The sequence below is a fragment of the Passer domesticus genome, chromosome 3 (genome assembly GCF_036417665.1).
Source record: "Passer domesticus isolate bPasDom1 chromosome 3, bPasDom1.hap1, whole genome shotgun sequence".
Classification (NCBI taxonomy): Eukaryota; Metazoa; Chordata; class Aves; order Passeriformes; family Passeridae; genus Passer; species Passer domesticus.
Window position 1 is genome coordinate 46,990,339 of NC_087476.1, and position 19,553 is coordinate 47,009,891.

The following is a 19,553-nucleotide window of genomic DNA, read 5'->3' on the forward strand; positions in this document are numbered from 1 at the left end:
TTTGTTTTTTGAAAAATCTACCACCAACCAATATTCTGTGTCTGCTCCCAGGCATTTGGCAGCAGGCTGGGCAGCTTGATAAGGCAGGTTTTAAACTGAAAGACCTGGGAGGTGATGTCCAAAGGGCAGTGCTCACAGTATTGAATCCAGGTGGGAATAAGCAGGCCAGCCACAGCAGAAGCAAATGCTCCTTAGCTGCCTCTCAAGCTGAGAAGCAGAAGGCCAACCGCCTGAAGTGTGTGCATACCTCCTGCACTCCTCCTGGGAAACTGGCATGCTCCATTACCCCTCTGAAATGCCTGTGCACCAAGGCACGCAGCATGGGGAGTAAACAGGAGGAGTTAGAGGTCTGTGAGCACTCGCAGGGCCATGACTTGGGTGCAGTTAGAGATGTGGTGGGATAGCTCGCATGACTGGGGTGCTGTCATGGCTGAACATGTGTTTTAATGAAAGACAGGCCTGCAAGGTGAGGTGGTGGAGTTGCTGTTTATGTGAGAGATCAGATCAAATGGATGGAGCTCTGCCTGGGAGTGGAGTAAGAATGAATCAAGAGCTTATGAGATGGAATTTACTTGGGTGGCACTGTTGTGGGTGTTTTCTAGAGGCCACCTGGTCAGGAGGAGGCAGCATCCTGGGCCTTGCTCAGTGCAGACAACTGACTGTCTGCACCCTGCACATTCCATTGAGGGACTTCCTTCAAGTATTAATCTGCTTCACCAGAGCAAGAAATACCATTAGAAATGCCATTAAGGATGCTAAGATTACAAGTTCTTCAAGTAAAGTCTGTTTTTCTTGCACATACATAGCAAGCAACCAAATGAACTTCAGAGTCTGATGAAAGTGTCTCACCTAGCAGGTTAATAATATTGCAAAATGCCTGAAACACATTTAGAGAAAAGAGCAAATATATTCTTGAAATGGGAAAAAGTTACCGAGTGAAAAAAAAAAAGTTGTACATTGTATTTCTTTATATAAAATCAGAACAAAAATATTTGTATCCCTGTAGAAGAGTTCACCATGACAATTTACAGCAGTTTGAGAGAGAAAATGCTGTAAATATTCTCAGGATCAAAATCCTAAAAGGAGGAAGGTGTCTGCTTAATATCTTTGTAAAATTCCAGTCTGGCCTAAGGTGATAAAGATTTGAAAAATTTCATGTTGTGATTCTATATAACAAAAGAAATACAGATACCTTCAAATGGTGGAATTATTAAGTAGTGAATAATTTATTCTAAAGAAATACAAATACTAGAACACAGCTCACAAGATCTGTCTCCCCAAATATATTAGTCCCATACAATAAAAAATATGACCAAAGTCTTCTGAGCAGAAAATATTACATATTCCCCTAAATATCACTATACAGTGGAATAACTTGCTAAAAAACAACTGCTTAAAAAGCTGTTTTCTGCATTTAATTTTAAATACTTTAAAAGACTGTATTCCTTTTTAAATAAATGCAGATTTGTGTAAAAAATTAAAAAAATAAAAATATGCATAGAGTGCTTATGAAATATAAAACTTTAAATATAAATTTTTACTGTGATAGACTTCCAGTTTCTTAATCTTTGGCTGAGATGATGCAGCTGTGTAAGCAGCCTGAGATTTGGAACAGGACTTCTTCAATATGGCAGGGTGCAGAAACAGGAGTTTCTCCTTCTGTTTTCACTGTATCATCTTCTGTTCTTTTTATGAGTTCTCTCTCCCATCTTTAACATTTGGTTTTGATTTGCTGCGATAGACAGTAGAACTTGTGAAAGACAATAGGAAGAATCCAGCAGAAGGCTTATTACAAATAACATATTCCAAATTAACCAATCTCGAGCTTTTGTGTGTGGGCCACTGGTGGTTTGTCAGTTCCCAGTGGGACATCTGCAAACAGCCTGTTGATCTCTAGTGCCAAATGTTACCAGTTGAACATTTGAGAATATTGCATGGTGGTTCAATGGAAATGTTGACAGTTGACTGATGTTTGTCATGCAACATATTTCAGAACCAGTGTTCAAAGTACCTTTCTAAAGGTTAGAAGACATTGGCAGCATGTCTTTGTATCATCAAATGAATTATCTACAGTCAGAAACCTGTGGCAATTAAGGGGCATCAAGCAAAAATTTCTCTGTGACAATTTGTGCCAGAGAGAGATGCTAATATAATTATAGCTATGCAAATAAAACATCACTTTTTAAAACTTATTTCATTTGTTTTGAATTATGTCATTCTAGGAGAAGCCTCAGTTTGCAGGTGGAAGGTAGAATTTATGCTGTAGGGCTCAAAGGTGTCATACCGTCAGACTTCAAGTGGTACACTGCCGGGGTCGGCTGTGAGTTGTCTCTGCCCTAGCATGGGAAAAGGTGGTTCTGGGCAGGCCGCGCTCTCGAAGAAGGAGTCTGGACTCTTGCTTTTCGGTCTTCAGTTGAGTTTATTGTTCCTTATCTACAAAGTTTTTCTGTCTGTCCAGCCGAGGTCTGATCAGCAAGACAGCCAAGGGCACTCTCTCCCGTCCATGGGGCGGTTGTCTCTTTTATAGTGAAAACTACGTATAAGATATTTACCTTCAATTTACAATACTTTCTGCCCTTGTTGGCAAGTGCACTTTCTCTATGAACCAATCCACACATGCCAACATCATCCTGAACATGGATACCAAGGAGAAGAAAGAAGAAGGACAGGGCACGCCCAAATCCCTCCATCTTAGAACCCTTGACGCCCATGTACAGAATTTCAAACCCCCCTGTACAACATAAAAAACCCCCCTGTACAGTGCACCAAAATTTTTCCCTTCACCCTGTGATTCCTACTACTGTGCTACTTAAACTTTTGTGGCCTGTAATTCTTCACAGGTTGGCAATTTGCTCTATGAATTAAGGTCAAATTTCCAGGTGTATTTGGCTTCCTGCCAGGGTCTCCGAGCCCCTGCCAGGGCTTTGAGACATCCAGGGCATCCAGAGATGTCCTGGGTCCCGACAGTACACTTGGTGCAGGGAGATGTAAACATGTTCTTTGTTTCTTTGCCATACTATTTAAGGGCATCAGCTAATTATTTTCCCACACAAAGACATTTTAAAGCCAACAGTTCTTATCCCTCATGCTATTAGTTACTGGCAACACCGGGATTTGGTTCATTCTACGTTGCTTACAACCAATCTCATAGTGTTTCTGAGCCACAATGCTTGTCACTGCCCAATTTCTCCACTATAAATCTTCAATTAAGCATGCCAAAATCTTGCTAATCTGATGGAAATGTAGTACTAAATTCCTTAGTATTACAGTATTAAAAACAACATTGTTTACCAAGAAAGATATCTGAAGGTTTCCATTTCCAGAGTGTAACAGGGAAAGAGCTGCCTCTCTCTCTTGCTAAAAGCCTTCTCCTTGGCAACTGTATGAACTTTACAAGATTAGGAATGAACCACAATACATGCAATACTGCAGATAACTGGAAAAACCCAAGCTACACTGGTTGCCAGAAACCAGTCAGATTTAGAGTAATGCTTTCCCAATCCAGTGTCCTCTCCCCAGAGGTAACTAATAAGTAATAACAACATTTTCACAGTTTTTCAATATGAAAGTCTTTCAGTACTTCTGGCAATTTTTAACAGTCTTATCTGAACCTCCAGGTACTCTTGCTATACCATTATTCCTGTTGAATGGCCTGAACTATAGATGTGCTATGCTACCATTCATGATAATATCTACTTAATTCCTTATGAATTCTAATATTCTGTATACTTCCAAGACAGCTTTTCTAGCAAATTGCTTAGAGGTGAGTAAGAGGTGTTAGCCTAACTTCAATTATAGAAAGGTGCATGAGAAAAGAAACCACCATCATATGTAGTGTTGCATAAATAGCAAAGACACTCAGGTGTTAAACAGTGAACTAGAAGAGGTGAGATGAAGGTGGTATTTGCAGGGATGGAAGCCATGCTTCTTGTCTTTTGAGGATAAACAGTTGAATCTTTTAATTTCCTGTTACAATTCCCATCCCATCTTGCTGTGGCAAGAGAACCAAGATTCCTGACCCAGTGTTTTGTTCTGACATTTTGTCTTGCACATCCAGAACCTAATATTTCCAAATGGTCTCATATAAATTCTGGGCTTGTCTACTTATCTGTTAAGGTAAAATTAGCCAAGACAAATCAATTCAGTCTGTTATAGCCAGCAAAGTGACAACTTTGGTAGAACAAACCAAAATGTTATGTGAGAGTTTTTTTTTTATTTTAAAAAAACTATTTTTTACAATGGAATTTGCCCTAGTTTTATCAAACTTGTTTGTAGGTTTGTATGAGTCTGGAAGGAATTTGATTAGGAGGAACAGGATGAGTATGTTTTGCCTGTAGATGAGGACAGTGCTTAGTATCAGTATAAATATCAGTATCAGTATCACTGATGGAGAAAGAGGTGGCATTTTAGCATAGCTTGTAGTTTATTTGAGTTGTTGACAGATTTTATAGATAAAAGCAACACGCAGAAGAGAATAGGTGGCCCTGACTAACAATTATCCTGCTAAGATAAATCCTTCTCTTAAAGTGAAGACCTGTCCCAAACTTTCTTTATGTTTTTTCTTTTTGCTCTTCTCCTTGTAAATATTCTCCAAATCTTCAAAAAGGTACTTAACTTGTTAATTCTTCATAATGCCACTCGTGTCCTTACTGCCCCTGAGAATTTATTGGCGAGTCCCCAAACCTACAGCAGTTCCTTTGTGAGGCTGCTCTTAGTTGAACGGCTCCTCCTGTTGACTGTATCTTGACTCCTTCACTGAAATCTTGGACACAAGGGGCTAGCTGCTCTTCCTGGTCAAGACAGGAAGGGTTTACTCTAACAACAACAAGACCAAAGAAGATTAAAGCAAAAAAATCCCAAAACGACTTACTTTATATACTATTACTTACAAGCAGATATTCTCAACTTGTTTGTGGTACTCATACTCTGATTAACTGACATAGTGCACTCCTCCACAGTGTAGCATTTCCCCATGCATTATGCTTTGACCTAAGCTGGCCTCTTTCCTCTCTGTCTGGAGTCTTTAGACATTTCCCTTTCTCTCCCAAACTGTTTGTTTAAGCTGCATATCACTACTTTTTTTTTTGAAATTCATTCTCCCTCCTGGGAAGCTTCCCCACCCTTCCTCATCAGTTGTTTGATCATAATAATGGAACATTGGCAAAAGAAAATAGTTGCATAAAAATCCACACTGAACTTTACAACCCTTGTAGAAGTGCCCATAAAACAGCTTTTCAAAACTGAAAAAAAAGTCACGCCCAAAAGATCAGATCCTGGAAAACTGGCTAACAACTTTCCCAAATCCAACACTGCTTAACTTAGCCTTGGATATAAAGTCATACAAAAGTACATATTCTGGCTCACTGCCAAAATACTTCCCATGGATCCTCCTAGGTCAGCACAAAGAAGAAATTGTCTCAGATCCCTTCAAGTTTGTCCTCTTTACTCCAAGGAATATGCTGGTGGCTAAAAAGGAGCATGTTACCTGCAGCTGACAGCAAAAATGTGATCTAACAGAGAGCTGAAGCAATACTGAGATCATTAACATTTTAACTAAGCCAGCAAAGTTCTTGGTGTAACTTGTTTTCTGGCAAGTTTGGTGGGTTTTAAAGCCTCTTCAAAACTCTGAACTTCCCCTGACATGTCCCTTTGTGCTAGATGTACCAGAGAGATAGCGGACTTGCAAGAACATTCTCTTCCAACCTCACATGTCCCATAGGAGGGCATCCCAACACCAGCCAGCTCTGTGCTCAGTCATTCCCTTTTTAAGCATTGCACCAGTTTTAAAATTGCTCTGTGACAGCAGTGCTTGAAAATCAGCCTTAGTTGACTTGCATAGCAAGCCTAAAATGCAGTCAAAAACTTTTATACTCTTATGGGAAAATGAAATGTTTCCCTATAACACAAACAGTTCAGCAAGGCAGATCCAGACTTACATGTCTTGATTGATGTATTACACCTATTACCTGTCACTATAATCTGATGGGGATATTTTAAAATCCTTGGTTTCTGTAGTTCTGGGTGGTTTTTTTTTTTTTTTTTTTTTTTTTTTTTTTTTTTTTTTTTTTTTTTTTTTTAAAGTGGAGAGACCTGTGAAGGTGCTTTGTCTTAGATTATTGGTTTTAGATGCTAAAATTACTTCCCCTGAATGGCCCAGTAAGCAAGGAGGAGGAATAAATTTTGATTGCACTCTGCCACCTGTACTCCTGACAGCTTAATTTGTTAATGTCAAGTCTGCAGGCACTAAATGAATGCTCATGAAAGTCTTGACTATCTGATGAAGGGCACTGGCTAGTATGATGCAATTAGCTGAGCTCACCGATTATGATGGACAGCTGGAGCTCTCTGAGTTTTTCTGAAAGAGCTTAATCAATGGCATCAGAATAATAGAAGCTCTCTACATGAGAAAGGCGATGAACTAAGGCATTAAATTAGATTTTTTTAAAATGGCTGTGTTTATTATACTTCCCATTTGGCCTTGACATTTAAGTCTCAACCACAAGTGAACATAACTGTACTGCTGATTTCACTGCAATCAAAACCAGTTTTAATTTGCATAATAAGCTGAAAGTATTTGTTTAAAACTAAGACCTACAATAAAACCTCCCAAAAATTCTCAAGCTCTTTTGCAGGAATTTCATATTTTCTTTTAAAAGCAAGGGTGATGAAAATTACTTTCATATACAGTAAACACTGTTTTTCAGAATTTTTAAAAAAAACTTTTTTTGTACTTTTTTCACCCTGGCCAGCTGATGAATTCGTTAGAACAGCAAAACAATTTCCTTTGACAGGAGGCACAATACCGGCTCCCCCTACTTGTCTATTAGCAACAGAGCTGGCTGAGCAGCTGTCCGTTGTCCCACTGCCAGGGAATGCTGACAGCAACAGCTACACTATTTCAGCTGCTAGCTGGCTCCATAGCAAGTTTTGATGGCTAATGAATTGTGTAAGTGCTACCCAGATCTGTCCAGATCTGAGGAAAAAGAACAGCAGCTTTGGGGTGTCGGCTGTTTTGAGAGACCCAGCACCACAGAAAGTTTCTTTTAAATGTGTGGGTCACACTCTGCCTGTAGTGACTTGGTGCCATAACACAAATCTGCAAAAACCAAAGCTGCATTTTCTGGTAAAGCAGAATGAAAAAGGGTTTAGGAGACACCAACATCTTTCAGCTGGCACAGAGTGTTTTGCTATGACAGCAGCCAGCCACGATGGAGCCAACAGACAGAGCAGTGTGCATGCATGTTGAAAATTGGCTGATTTAGTTGCTTACCCACACGTACAAACGAATCCTGGTAGCTCTCTAATTGCCAAACTATTAGCTATGCAGTCAGGCAGCTCCAAGATTAAGCAAGTCCCTTCAGTTTTAGACACTTGCTTTCATAGCTGTGAGGAAATCCATGTTGCTTTGTCCACTTTTATTAAGCTATCGGAGCTCTGAATGCGTATGTATGTGGACAGGCATTGTGTAAACCTCCAAGCAGATCAGTGCTGCGAGGGAACTGCCCTTAGGTACACAGGCTGCGTGCATGACCAGGGGCAGCTGATTCTCCTCTGGTGTCTTTAGGCAGACAGGAAAAGTCATTTGCCTTTCACAAAACTCCCACTTTACTTGGTGGTTTTTTCTATGCAGAAAGCTATTAACATAAGCCAGGATGATCACAAATGTGAAGTGGTGAGTTTTAAAGGCAAATCTGCTACACACTGATGAAGGCACAAGCTATTGTTTTTGGGGAAAACATACCTGTTTATGTCTCCTCAATTGTGCATTGGAAGTTTAGGCCTGCTGGGAAGGTCTCACAGCTACATACCTGACATTTTGAGAAACACTGGACTGTTTAGATACCTTTGAAAATATTTCTTTTGGTTTCTCTAAGCTTTGCACTGAGCTCAGGTGATTCTCCTGGCCTGGGCTGATAACATCTTTTTGAGAAATTTCTCTTCATAATTAAGGTGAAGGATGTGATAACACCTGATTTCTGAGCTGAAAGTGTTTTAACAACCCTTATAAACGGGTCATCCTTGTTTGTATTGGGTCTGTACTGTAAAACAGTCTGTAACTGCAGGCTATCAGGCCAGCTGGAATAACAGCCTTTAACCTATGATGAGTGTAGATGGATGCCACTTGCATTCCAGTTTCAGTGCTCCCCTTCTGCTCCCCACAGAACTCTTTGCCATGTGCTGTGTGAACAGAGCAATCCAGTCAAGCTGCCATCTGTAGTGCAGAGCAGAAGACTCACCCACATGGAATGAAGTAACTTCACCTGTGATTCAATTCTACACTGCGAGGTATAGCCAGATTTTCAGGTTCTATACTGATTTTAGAAGCAACACCAGTAGGTGTGTCCTAGTCCTCCTGATTCAGAGTCTACTTGATCATTCCCTCACACATTCTGTGTCTCCTTAACATCAGCCATTATCCTCATAATTGATGGGAAGTTCAAATGAGGCTTGTGTAATCAGCATCATTCTGAGAGCTCCTGACAAAGTTACAGAATACAAAACAATATATATTTTTGCTTATGATAAATCTAATACACTTGTCAAAATTCCTGGTATGGAGACAACAGTAAATCCACTAGCACTTTGATACCATTCCCATTGTGGTTTTCACAGAAACCAACACTTTCTTTAGTGATTATCACTAGTTTCTATAGCTGAGAAATGACTTCTAGCTGCCAAAAAAGCTTTCTTCATTATTATTTAGGTTTTATTCTTGCAGGTGCAAAAAGCTGTCTTTAAACTTCTATTTCCGGTTCTCTGTTATTTTTTAGTTGATGAGCACAGCTAGAGCTTTAGATTGCTTTCTGTTTCTGTGACAGTCTCTCTCAAGATCTAGCTCTAGCTTCAGATATTTTCAGGGTTTGCAAGTGCTTGAACCAGATAATAGAGTGGTTTCTTAAATTTTACTGGTGTGACAGGAATATTCATGGCTGCTTCAGTGGCTGCAGTTATTGTATCCATAGCAGCCAACATCACACTTGGCTACTTTGGAAATGGACTCTCTGTTTTCACGCAAATCCTATTATTTGCATGAAAGACTGGATTGTTCATACAGGCCATCAAATTAAACAAGGGAAACTTCCCTTTTTGATTGTATTTGCAGAAAGGCAAAAATAATTGCTGTGGGCCTCATACTGTGATTTCTCAATGTTTGCTAGGATGGAACAGGTTTTCTTCTGGATTAAATCAAGATATCTAAAAGTCTTTTGTTTGCCAGTTTCCCTGAGACACTCCAGACTGAGTCCTCTCTTAGAGCAGTTGATTTTAACATTGTTAAATTAACATTCATCATACAAGATATCCTTTCCTTTTTGATTATTTTACCTTATTATTATATCAGTGGTTCACACCCTCTCCTGGATCACCATGTGACTGCTTTGATCTGAGGATGTTATTCTGTGCTTAGATGCTCCCTTTTAGTTAGCTTCCTTTGATGCAGCAAAACCAGAAATTTTAAATAAAGATTTTATGAGCAGGAAGTTTTGACTGCCATTATGTGGCATGAGATAATCAATTTTTGGGGTTAAATTTTGAGGCTATATATTTTAGGCTAGATTTCACAGTTCTTGGACTTGTGCATTAGCATTGAAAGTTTAGCTCTGCCTTGTTGCCCACCTGTTGTTGGTTAATGGTGAATTTAGGCTAACCTGGGTTTGCTTGTGGCAACCTAAAGTTATTGCTCTTGGCAGAGGAGAAAAAAATCAAGCAAAATACAAACAACTGGGTTTTAAACTTTCATTACATATTTGCCATGCAGCTTTAATAGTGCTATCAGGAATAGAAAATTGTGTCATGAAAGAAAAGAAGAGCCTTTCCATAAGTTTCCTTAGAACCTCTTCAAAATAATTTATAGAACTGCTCCTCTTTTTTAGAATTATATGGGATAATAAAAGCCCCCAAACTTGAAAATAAAAGGAAGTTGCTCTTTCAGGAATTTTCACGAGTAGTTTCTGAACAAACTTGCTACATATTTACACAGGTCTACTGACAATTTCATGGTGTTTTAGTCCAATAGAGCTGTTCAACATGATGAATGTGATAAGCAGAATACACTGAATGCAGTCATCAAATGCCAATTTAGTCAGATTTTTACTGTGCTGCTCTCACTCTTCTACCAAACTGCCTTTAAGCCTTATTTTCAAACTCCTGAGGATTTATGCTGTGTTAGCACTGGCCTTTTTTGATGCTGTAGTGAGCTGGTTCAGGGAGCTGAAGAAGAAAGAAGACTAACCCTGCATAGCAAATTGTTTTCAGTCCATGTGGCTCCCTGAACTTGGTTGCTAAGAGATCAGCAAGCACTACTGCTAGTGCAAGTTTAATGAATAGTTTAGGAAAAAAAGCTATATTTCAGGAGCAGGGTATCCTAAATCTTACATGATCCCTGGCTTCTAAATGAAGGGGTCATTCAGAAACATTGGTCAGGATGCATCAATTTCTTTACTCAAACAATTTGCTTTTCTTTTTCCCAAATGCAGAGTTTGTTGGGCACCACTAAGACACACTTTGATGAAACAAAATGCAAACCAAATAGCTGAACTGACTTAATGGATAACTACATGTTGGTAAAAAAATATGAGTAAAATTTTTTAAAATATAAAGAGACTGCAATCTTTTAACCAGGTCATGTGAATCATTTAATAGTTCTGCCAATTGAACAGAGAAGATGATATCTTGATCCTTCTGGAATCCACAGGAATTTTTTGATGTACTTGAACCAGGATTTGATAAAAAGATTTTTTCTTACCACGTAAAGCAGAAGAACAGAATTTACTCTCTCTGCATTTACAGTGGCCACATAGTTCAATATACAAATATATCTGTATAAAAGGGGCTCAAAAGTGCAGAAAAAAAAAGTGGATAAAAAAAGCCTATAAACTTCTAGAATCAAATGAGAAGACATTAAATATATACATGTTGATCATTACTACATGTAGTCCAAGAAAACAATTGATGTTTAGGAGGAAAGGAATGCTTTTAGAAACACTCATTTAACCTTAATAAATCTTAATAAATTCATTTTAATGAATGTTACTCCTTACCTGCTACAAGAATTGTCTGTATGAGTGAAACACTTTACCAGATTACTTGCTGGGATACGATACAATACAGATGACTAAGCCCAGTATTTGCATTCCAGTACTCTTACATTTATTTGAAAAAAAAAATCACTGAAAGATTCAAAAATGTGTAAGGAGATTACAAGACAGCAGACAATATCTACTGTCTGACAGAGACAGCTCAGATATTGTGGCTGATCCCTTTCTCTGATAGAACATTGTCAAGGTCAGGCTATTAGTTTGACACAGGACTGATTTTTTGGGCAGAGGAAAAACAACCTTTTCAACACAACTATGTCAATTTGAATATGAGTAATGTTTCTCAGCACTTAATCTGGGAAAAATTCTCAAAGGTCAAAGCTTCAACGTGGAATAAAAGAGGAAGATTCAGAGCAGCTTGGCAGTCAAGACTGAAAGCCAGAGCACAACTGAGCCTCAGCAAATGTGATTGACTCTATTAAAAAGAAGAACAACAAAAAGAAAAGAAAAAGATGGTTTTAAACACTGGCTGTATTTAGCAGAGTGTATTGTTGGTGTTCACCCTGTATTAATCCACTCCAGAGACTGTGCCAATACACAACACTGCTGTTTTAAAAAGCTTAGTGTTTGGCAGCTGTTTTTCTTGTACAGAATAATGGAGAATTGTGATTGCATCTTTTGGACCTCACCCACCCCCTCCCCTTGAATGCATTTTTTTCCTTTCATCATTATTGCAACTTAATTCTCTTACAAAAGAAAGAAGTGGAAATGAGGAGGAGGAAGAAGAAGAAGAAGAAGAAGAGGAAAATGTTAACATGTAAAAATGTTATGGGTTTAATTTGGTCTAGAAAGAGACTTCACGTGTCTGGAAGAACAATAGCTCTTTCAAGGCCAAAATTATCCTTGTATGATGACCTTAGAAACAATTGACAACATTTTTTAAGACGGATCATGTCATGAGTTAGAACTGGAATGCATTTTTAAGTAAGTGACAGCTTCATTGCTAGCTTTTTCCTGCTACTTCTCTCTGGTTCCTGATGAATTTGGAGAAAGTAGGTATGGCAAGAAACTGGAATTTTCCACTGTTTAGTGATGGTCTCCTCCTCAATGACCTTCATCAAGTGTATGTGGGATCTTGGGGTATGGGACATCACTGCAGTCATGGGAGCTGGAGTACTTTTCAGCAGTAATGGGTAGCAGTAACTGACTGGAAACATCTTTTCTACATCTCTCAAACAAAAATAATTCCATCACACACCCTGAATCATGGGAAAGACACAGAGATACCAGCATGTTAAAATAATCTGTAAATGATTGTATTGTAGGTAATGTAAATATTTTTGACCTCCAAGAAGGTGCAATTCCAAACTGACTTTTAGATACCGAGTGTGGTTTGCCTCTTTCTTGTCTCTCCTCATCAAATGTCTCAATACCCTTTATAAGAGTTTCCTTTCAAATGGTCTGAAGTAAGTAGAGCAAAATGAGGAAAGTGTTGACAACTGTTTTCTTAATTATTAACTTTGCATTCTGAGGGAGAGAAAAACTGGTATAAACTTATAGTATTCTCTAATATGTTTGTTTATATATCCTAATAAAGGATACAAAAAGGGGATGGTTTGCCATGTAAGAAGCCAACTTTGGAGTCTTTGGACCCAAATATACTGACTGTAGACATCTTTTGACTAAATGTTTGCTAGAATACTTTGTTTCATTCCTGAGGTAAACAGGCAGGGAAGGAAAGAAGCTCACACACATACAAAGGTAGCATGGACTCACAAGTTTATTTCCTTGTGTAATACAAGTGACATTGCTTTATTATCAGCATTAGACATTGCAAGTCTAATGCTGATAGTAAAAAGTGCTAGCAGCATCATGAGTTTGGTATAGGATATTTTGAGTTTATTCTTAAAATTTTAGACTTTATCCAGAATGGACCCATGGCTACTGATTACCTTTAACATGCAAGTTTCCCTGATTTTATACACTGAGTCTGCCTAAAACACAAAACTGGGCTGTATATATAGTAAAAAAAAAAAAATAAAAAAAATTTGTAGACAGAAGAAGCACAACATTACCCGTGGAAAAAACTCCTGTCACAAATGAAATCTGTATAAAGTTCTCTCCCTTAGTTTCCTTGGCTAAAGACTACTTCCTGCCTGGCCATGAAATATTTGGAGGCTGAATCATTTTCTTAACCAGCACACTGCTGCCTCTTTAACACTTTCTCAATTGGAGAAATGCATGAAGACGAACTCTGAGCATCTGCACTTTCCCTTGTTCCCCCAAAAGCAGTGACAAAGTTATTCTCACACCAAATGTATTCTCCCTTTTTTAGGTGAGAAGACTTCTAGTCTCTTCCCTTTTCTTTCTATGTTAGTATTAAGCTCCTCGCTCATTTGGCAGATATTCAGACCCCAAAGATTACGTGCACAGAGACTTCATTAGCTTCGCATGACAGGGAGACTTCAGCACTGAGATGCCTTTCTGCTCCCAGAGGAAGGGCTGCCTGCCTCTGCAGGGCGTGGGGAAGAGCCATGAAGGGGATGGGCAGAGGTCACACCCAGACAGGCAAAGGGTACATTCCTTTTCTGGATGTGATGTGCTCTTAGTTAAAGGGTAAATACTTTCCAATAAGCTGAAAGCTTCCACTTTGTGGTTTTGCTTGTGTTTTGACTACCAAGGAATACATTACAGTATTCAAAGGTTACACTGGTCGTGCAGGCATGCTTGCAGGTAGCTGCTGGGAGATGTCCAAGGTGCTCAGGTGAGATGTTTGTGCTGCAAAGGTCATTTGGAAGTGGAACAGCCAGGGTGACTGACTGGCCAAGGATGCTGCTGCTGCTTGGGTCACAGCACTGTGCAGCAGCCTCTGAAACACCCTGCTGTGTCCCTATGACAAACATACTTCTGTGAATGATCACCAGGACACCTTCCCTTCATTACTGATGAATGTGTGCAGGAAAGCTGACCCTGCCAGCACACCAGACAGCCTGAGAGGACTTCAGCCACAGCACCAAGGGCTCAGTCCTGGCTGTGTGGCGTGTTAGACATCCTGGTCTCTGACACTGAGGAGTGTGTATGCACAGATATGGAACCAAATAGGTTCTGTTCTTGATTGTCTTAAAAACTCTCTATATAGTACTTGGAAAGAAATTTAGTGCATTTTTTTTTAGCAATTTATTTATTACTTGGGAAACTCTCTGGAAAGTACAAACTAAGCTTAAGTACAATGACACTACTGAGGAATAGCCCTTACTTTGTATATGAGCATTCTGAAGCAGTTGGAAGCAGTTGATTCTGAACTCATGGTGTTATTGTCATAATTGGTCAGCATTTCTGGTCTACTGATCTGCAAGGGGAATTCAAGACTTACAAAAGCTCTAGCTGACTTGTTTGTTGTTCTGACTTCCCCCCTTCATTATTTATTTTGTTATAAAGTCTAGAAATGAGCTTTGGGAACTTTATGTATTACCATTCTGTTGAGGAAAGCAAGTGCTCGATGGATCAGACAATTCCAAAGCGGCAATGAAATAAATACTGTGAAGCATTTTGTGTGCCTTTCAACTTTCAACTCTAAAATTTGCAGTAGTCGGTTAGTGATGATAATTCAAGTTGCACAGAAGTCAAAAGCTATAAAGATATGATTTTATATAGAAAAAGAGGAATGGAACTAGGATCTGCATTAAGCTGTGAACATTACAAGTTGCAGTTCGAGTTCACCTTGTCCAGGTTTGGAGGTAGATATGAGAGGAGACTTTTAGTTTTATTATTTCTGAAGTAAAAGATCAAAGAATGTCAGTGAGAGGGGAAAAAAAAAAAAAGAAAAAGCATAATCTCCTTGACTTTTCTATCAACTTATACAACCATTTTGCCTGAGAAACAACAGTGATGAAACAGAGAAGCGGAAATTTGGTGGAAGAGAAGTGAAAGGTTTTGAGAGGAAAGATGGTGCTGTTGTTAGTGCCTGAGGTTGTACTGGTTCTGGTTTTGTCCTTTCTGGTTTTGTGTAACTTCAGGTGAGTTATATCAGTTGTGTTTTTTGTCTTTTTTGGTGCAGTAACATTTCTTTGATTATTACAAGTAAAAGCAGATTGAAATGAATTATGCCTTAGGCTGGGAAAGCTGTATGGCTCTTACCTTGGGGAAAGTAGGGTTCTTCCCTGGCAGAACTGATAAAATCCTTCTCAGTTTTATTCCTTTTTGTGCTTAGCATGGCTAGTACACATGCAAGCAGCAAATCCACAGGCCCACAAACTGGATTTTCCTGTCTATTCCCAAGCTTGCACAGATGGCCAGGTGACAGCTTGAGCCCCCAAAGGAAGTATCAGGGTAAGTTTTAAGTCACAGAATTCACAGAATGACTAGGTTGGAAGAGATCTTAAAGATCATCGAGTGCAACCCATGGCCTAATACCTCAACTAAACCATGGCACCGAGTGCCACATCCAGTCTTTTTGAAACACATCCAGGGATGGTGACTCCACCACCTCCCTGGGCAGACCATTCCAGAACTTTATGACCCTTTCTGTAAAATATTTTTCCTAATATTCAACTTATATTTCCCTTGAAATAGTCCTCTACCAGGTGATGTCTTTTTTCTATTTTCCAATGTATTGCAAAAATTATGCTCACCTTACTAGTAGCGTATTGATAACGATCAATAGTCTGTTCTTGTTCTGTTTGATGTTTTTCCATTCAACCAGACAAATCACATGTACACACATGTGCTACAAAATAAGCTGCAAGAAGTGCTGGAGGTATTAGTGGTGAAGTGTCAGCTTTTCCTTGTGGATTTGGTCAGATTCCACTGCCAAAACCTCTGGATTCTGGGAAGCAGGTCCTTCCTGCATGGATCTAAGCTCTTGACCTCGAAGCTCTTTCCCCAGCTAGGAAATCTTTTTACCAATTCTTCCCAGGGACTTCCACCTTTGCCTGTAAACTAGTGAGATCTACAGAATAAGACATTTTTCTGGCTTGTCGTGTGATGTTGTTTATGGTGCAGGGAGAAAAGAAACATGTCTTTCAGCTTGACCCTGCTCCCAAAGTCTGTCACTCCATCAGCATAAAGCAATGCTGAGCTCCTCAGGGAGCTGCAAGGAGATGGGATCGGACCTTATTTTCTGGAAAACATCTTAGCAGTGAAAGACCTTGGGTTTTTGATATACAAAATGTTGATCATAAGTCAGTCTTTGCAGCAATGAAGGCTGTCTGAATTTTGGGCTTCAGATGCTTACATTCACACCTTTGTGGTGCAGAATTAACTTATTTATTTTTGAAATGCAGTGAGTAACATATAAAAATAGGATTACATGAACCTTTCACAGGAAGACAAGATTTCATAAAGTGATGGCAATATGGTGTGTTTCCACAAGCTTGACATAATTCAGAAATTAAGCAGAAGATTGTCAAGATAACTTCCAAAAATGTCAGAGAGTCAATTTGCTGAAGCTTTATAAAAAATTATGACATTTGTTCTTTCAGAATCAGACTGCTATTGCTAGCTACCTTAAATTGTACTTTACTCTCAACTCTGAAAAAGCTTTTGCCTGGACTCAGCTTAATGACTATTGATTTCAATAGCGCTATTGAAAACAAAGAAGCAAGGTAAGGATATGTATTTAAGCTCTCCATGATCAAGGTCTTATTTTGCTGAATTTTTATTGCTCCAGGTGAAATATATATGAGAGATAGGGACACCATTAGATACAATTTGATTATATTTTTTAGAGATTTATCATTTCAGTAAAGTGTTAATTTGAAAAAGAAACAAGCATCATCTGCTCTTTGTTTCTTTATGCTGATGTTTTAGTGCAACAGTGACAGTTACTCAAATAAAACGTTGCCCCCACAAAAAAAGTTGAAATAACTATTTTCTCTCCACAGTTCTATTTAGAATACTTTTACAGCAGGAAAGTATTCTACTGACATTATCTCTTCAATTAGGCAAGCCTGCTGTGTTGTTGGTAATTGTGAAGTGGGTTATTGTACCAAAACAAAGAAAGCTTTTCTCCAACATGTGTATGAAAGCATTGAAGGTGGGGGAATTATGCCCTCAGTTTGGCTCTTCAGAGTTTATTAATGTTATATTTCAGAAGTAATGGGTTGTTCAGTCTATGTTCAAGTGCCAGGATAAGCTGAGGAAGAATGACTACAGGACTCATAAGCAGAGCTGCAACATACTCCATTTTAGGAATCCATTCTGCTTTCTAAGGTGGGCAGAAAATTAAATGGTTGCCTGACCATGTCTGCTCATAATGTACAGCATTGGGCTCTAGCAGCAGTAAATATTAACTGTCCTAGACAGTAAAAGTGTGGTATTAACACATTTATATTGGACAATAACCACTATAGTAATATAATTATATTAGTAATGAGAATGAAAGATCCAGCTCCAGAGGCTGGGTCCATGCCCTGTTTTGCTGGCACAGATGAGTCCCTGGGGATTTGTTTGCTTGGACTTAGACTTGTCTTTGTGCCAGCTCTGTGTGCTCTAATCCATGCTGCTTTCTCTGGGAAGGAGCACTTGTCAAATTCCTTTGCATTCAGGCTCAACATGGCACAATCCAATGCAAATGTTGTGCCTGGAGGACATTTGAAATGAAGCCACTGTCTGTATGTGCCCAGGCTCCCTGGTAAGTGAATTTGTCTTTACAGCAGATCCAAGCTTAAATCTTTCCTGTGCCTGATAGGATTCATATCTGAAAGTCTAATTTTGTGGGAGAAAGCCTTAATTATCAGATGATGTAGAGAGTTTAGTGCCTTGTAGGTCAACTGTTGTCCCCATCCCAAATCACACTGGTCAATGCCTATATCTGGCAAAAACCAAGAAAAGAAATAAAAAGAAAAAAAAAAAAAGAAAAATAAGAGCTTTGTATTCATGGACTTATCTTTTCTCTTTAAATGAGAAAATGGCATAAATCCTAGTTGAAATAAGTCTATATCTGTCCCCATTGAGTCAGGAATGACATAGACTCTAGGTCAGAAGGCTAAGACTAGAAGCCCCAACTTTATTGGAACCCCTTCTTTTATACTCTGGTTCTATACAGGTGGACCTGATTGGTCATTTAATCCATTTCCATGATTGGCTAATTAAGAAGACACCCTTTGGGGTAAACATCTTGTGAGAAAAATAACTTATTACAAACACCACCTGCAGATAGTTTACAATCCTTTCTCTCCAGCTCCCTAAAGCTTCCCAGAGCAGTTGATAGGAAAGCTTATCTAGCTTTCTCTGTCTCTGACCATACTGTCATATCCGCATATATCCTGTGCTATTCTCCAAACTATGGCAAGAAGAGCCAAAACTGAGCCACGAACTATGATAATAATTTAAGAAAATTAATGATCATGCTACAGAGGCTGGGTCCATGCCCTATGTGCTTTACTGGTACAGATGAGTCCTAAGGGGAGGGTGTTCCCACCTAAAGCGATCTGGCTTCTTGCCTTTGTCCCAAAGCCCCTTACATGAAACAGTTACTGGCTGTAACATGAAAAGATGAGACTTCCTGCTGGTGGAGAAAGGAGTGTCTCAGTCAGTGGAAATCATGTGGAAGATACTGGGCTCGGTTATGTGTTATTTCAAAAGCTGATCTGGAAGGAGTGTGTGTACCTGCCGGGGTCGGCTGTTACTCGTCTCTGCCCCAGCACAGAAAAGGTGGTTCTGGGCAGGCCGCGCTTTGAAGAAGGAGTCTGGACTCTTGCTTTTCGGTCTTCAGTCGTGTTTATTGTTCCTTATCTACAGAGTTTTTCTGTGTGTCCAGCCGAGGTCTGATCAGCAAGACAGCCAAGGGCACTCTCTCCCGCCCACGGGGCGGTTGTCTCTTTTATAGTGAAAACTACGTATAAGATATTTACCTTCTATTTCCAATACTTTTTGCCCTTGTTGGCAAGTGCACCTTCACCATGAACCAATCCACACATGCCAACATCATCCTGAACATGGATACCAAGGAGAAGAAAGAAGAAGGACAGGGCATGCCCAAATCCCTATATCTTGGGACTCCTGACCCCCATGTACAGCATATAAAACCCCCCTGTACAGTGCATTATAATCTATGTTTTACCTAGTGAATATCATCCCCTCACCATTCAAACTTGAAATTCTCTCATCTCCTCACATTCAGGTGTAATTTCTTTAGAAGGATCAAAGTCAAGCCACCAGGCACTTTTGGCAACATTCCAGGGCTCCTGAGCCCCCCAAGGGTTGTCTCGGTAGCTCTGGACATCCGGAGTGATGTACGGAGTTCCCACATGTACCCATGCATTAGAACTCCAGGCAGGAAGGTGTTTCTGTAGGCATAAACGTGCATGGAGCTGCCATGTCCTGCTGGACCCCAGGAGAGAAGGGGAAATTTGGCAGAAGGGGGATTGGCTTTCAGGACTTATTGTGGTTTCTGAACTTTTGCCTTTCAGAGGAAAATTGAAACAAATACTGTTCACAGGTTTTCAAGAGGTAGAAGAAATCAGCTCTTCCCAAGCCTCTTTCCACAAAACCTCTCTGCGTTACCCAGATCAACCC

General features: G+C 39.4%; 1 long non-coding RNA gene across 2 annotated transcripts in view; it reads left to right on the plus strand.

Moving 5' to 3' along the window:
• Positions 1 to 226: 226 nt before the first annotated feature.
• Positions 227 to 19,553, plus strand: part of LOC135296523 (uncharacterized) — a 28,710-nt gene continuing 9,383 nt past the window's right edge. The window contains exons 1-2 of one of the 2 annotated variants that reach the window (XR_010358608.1): positions 227 to 347; positions 8,163 to 8,286. This is a non-coding gene — a long non-coding RNA (uncharacterized LOC135296523). Of the gene's footprint in view, positions 467 to 8,162; positions 8,287 to 19,553 lie in introns of both variants that reach the window. The other variant, XR_010358607.1, reaches the window with a different exon arrangement.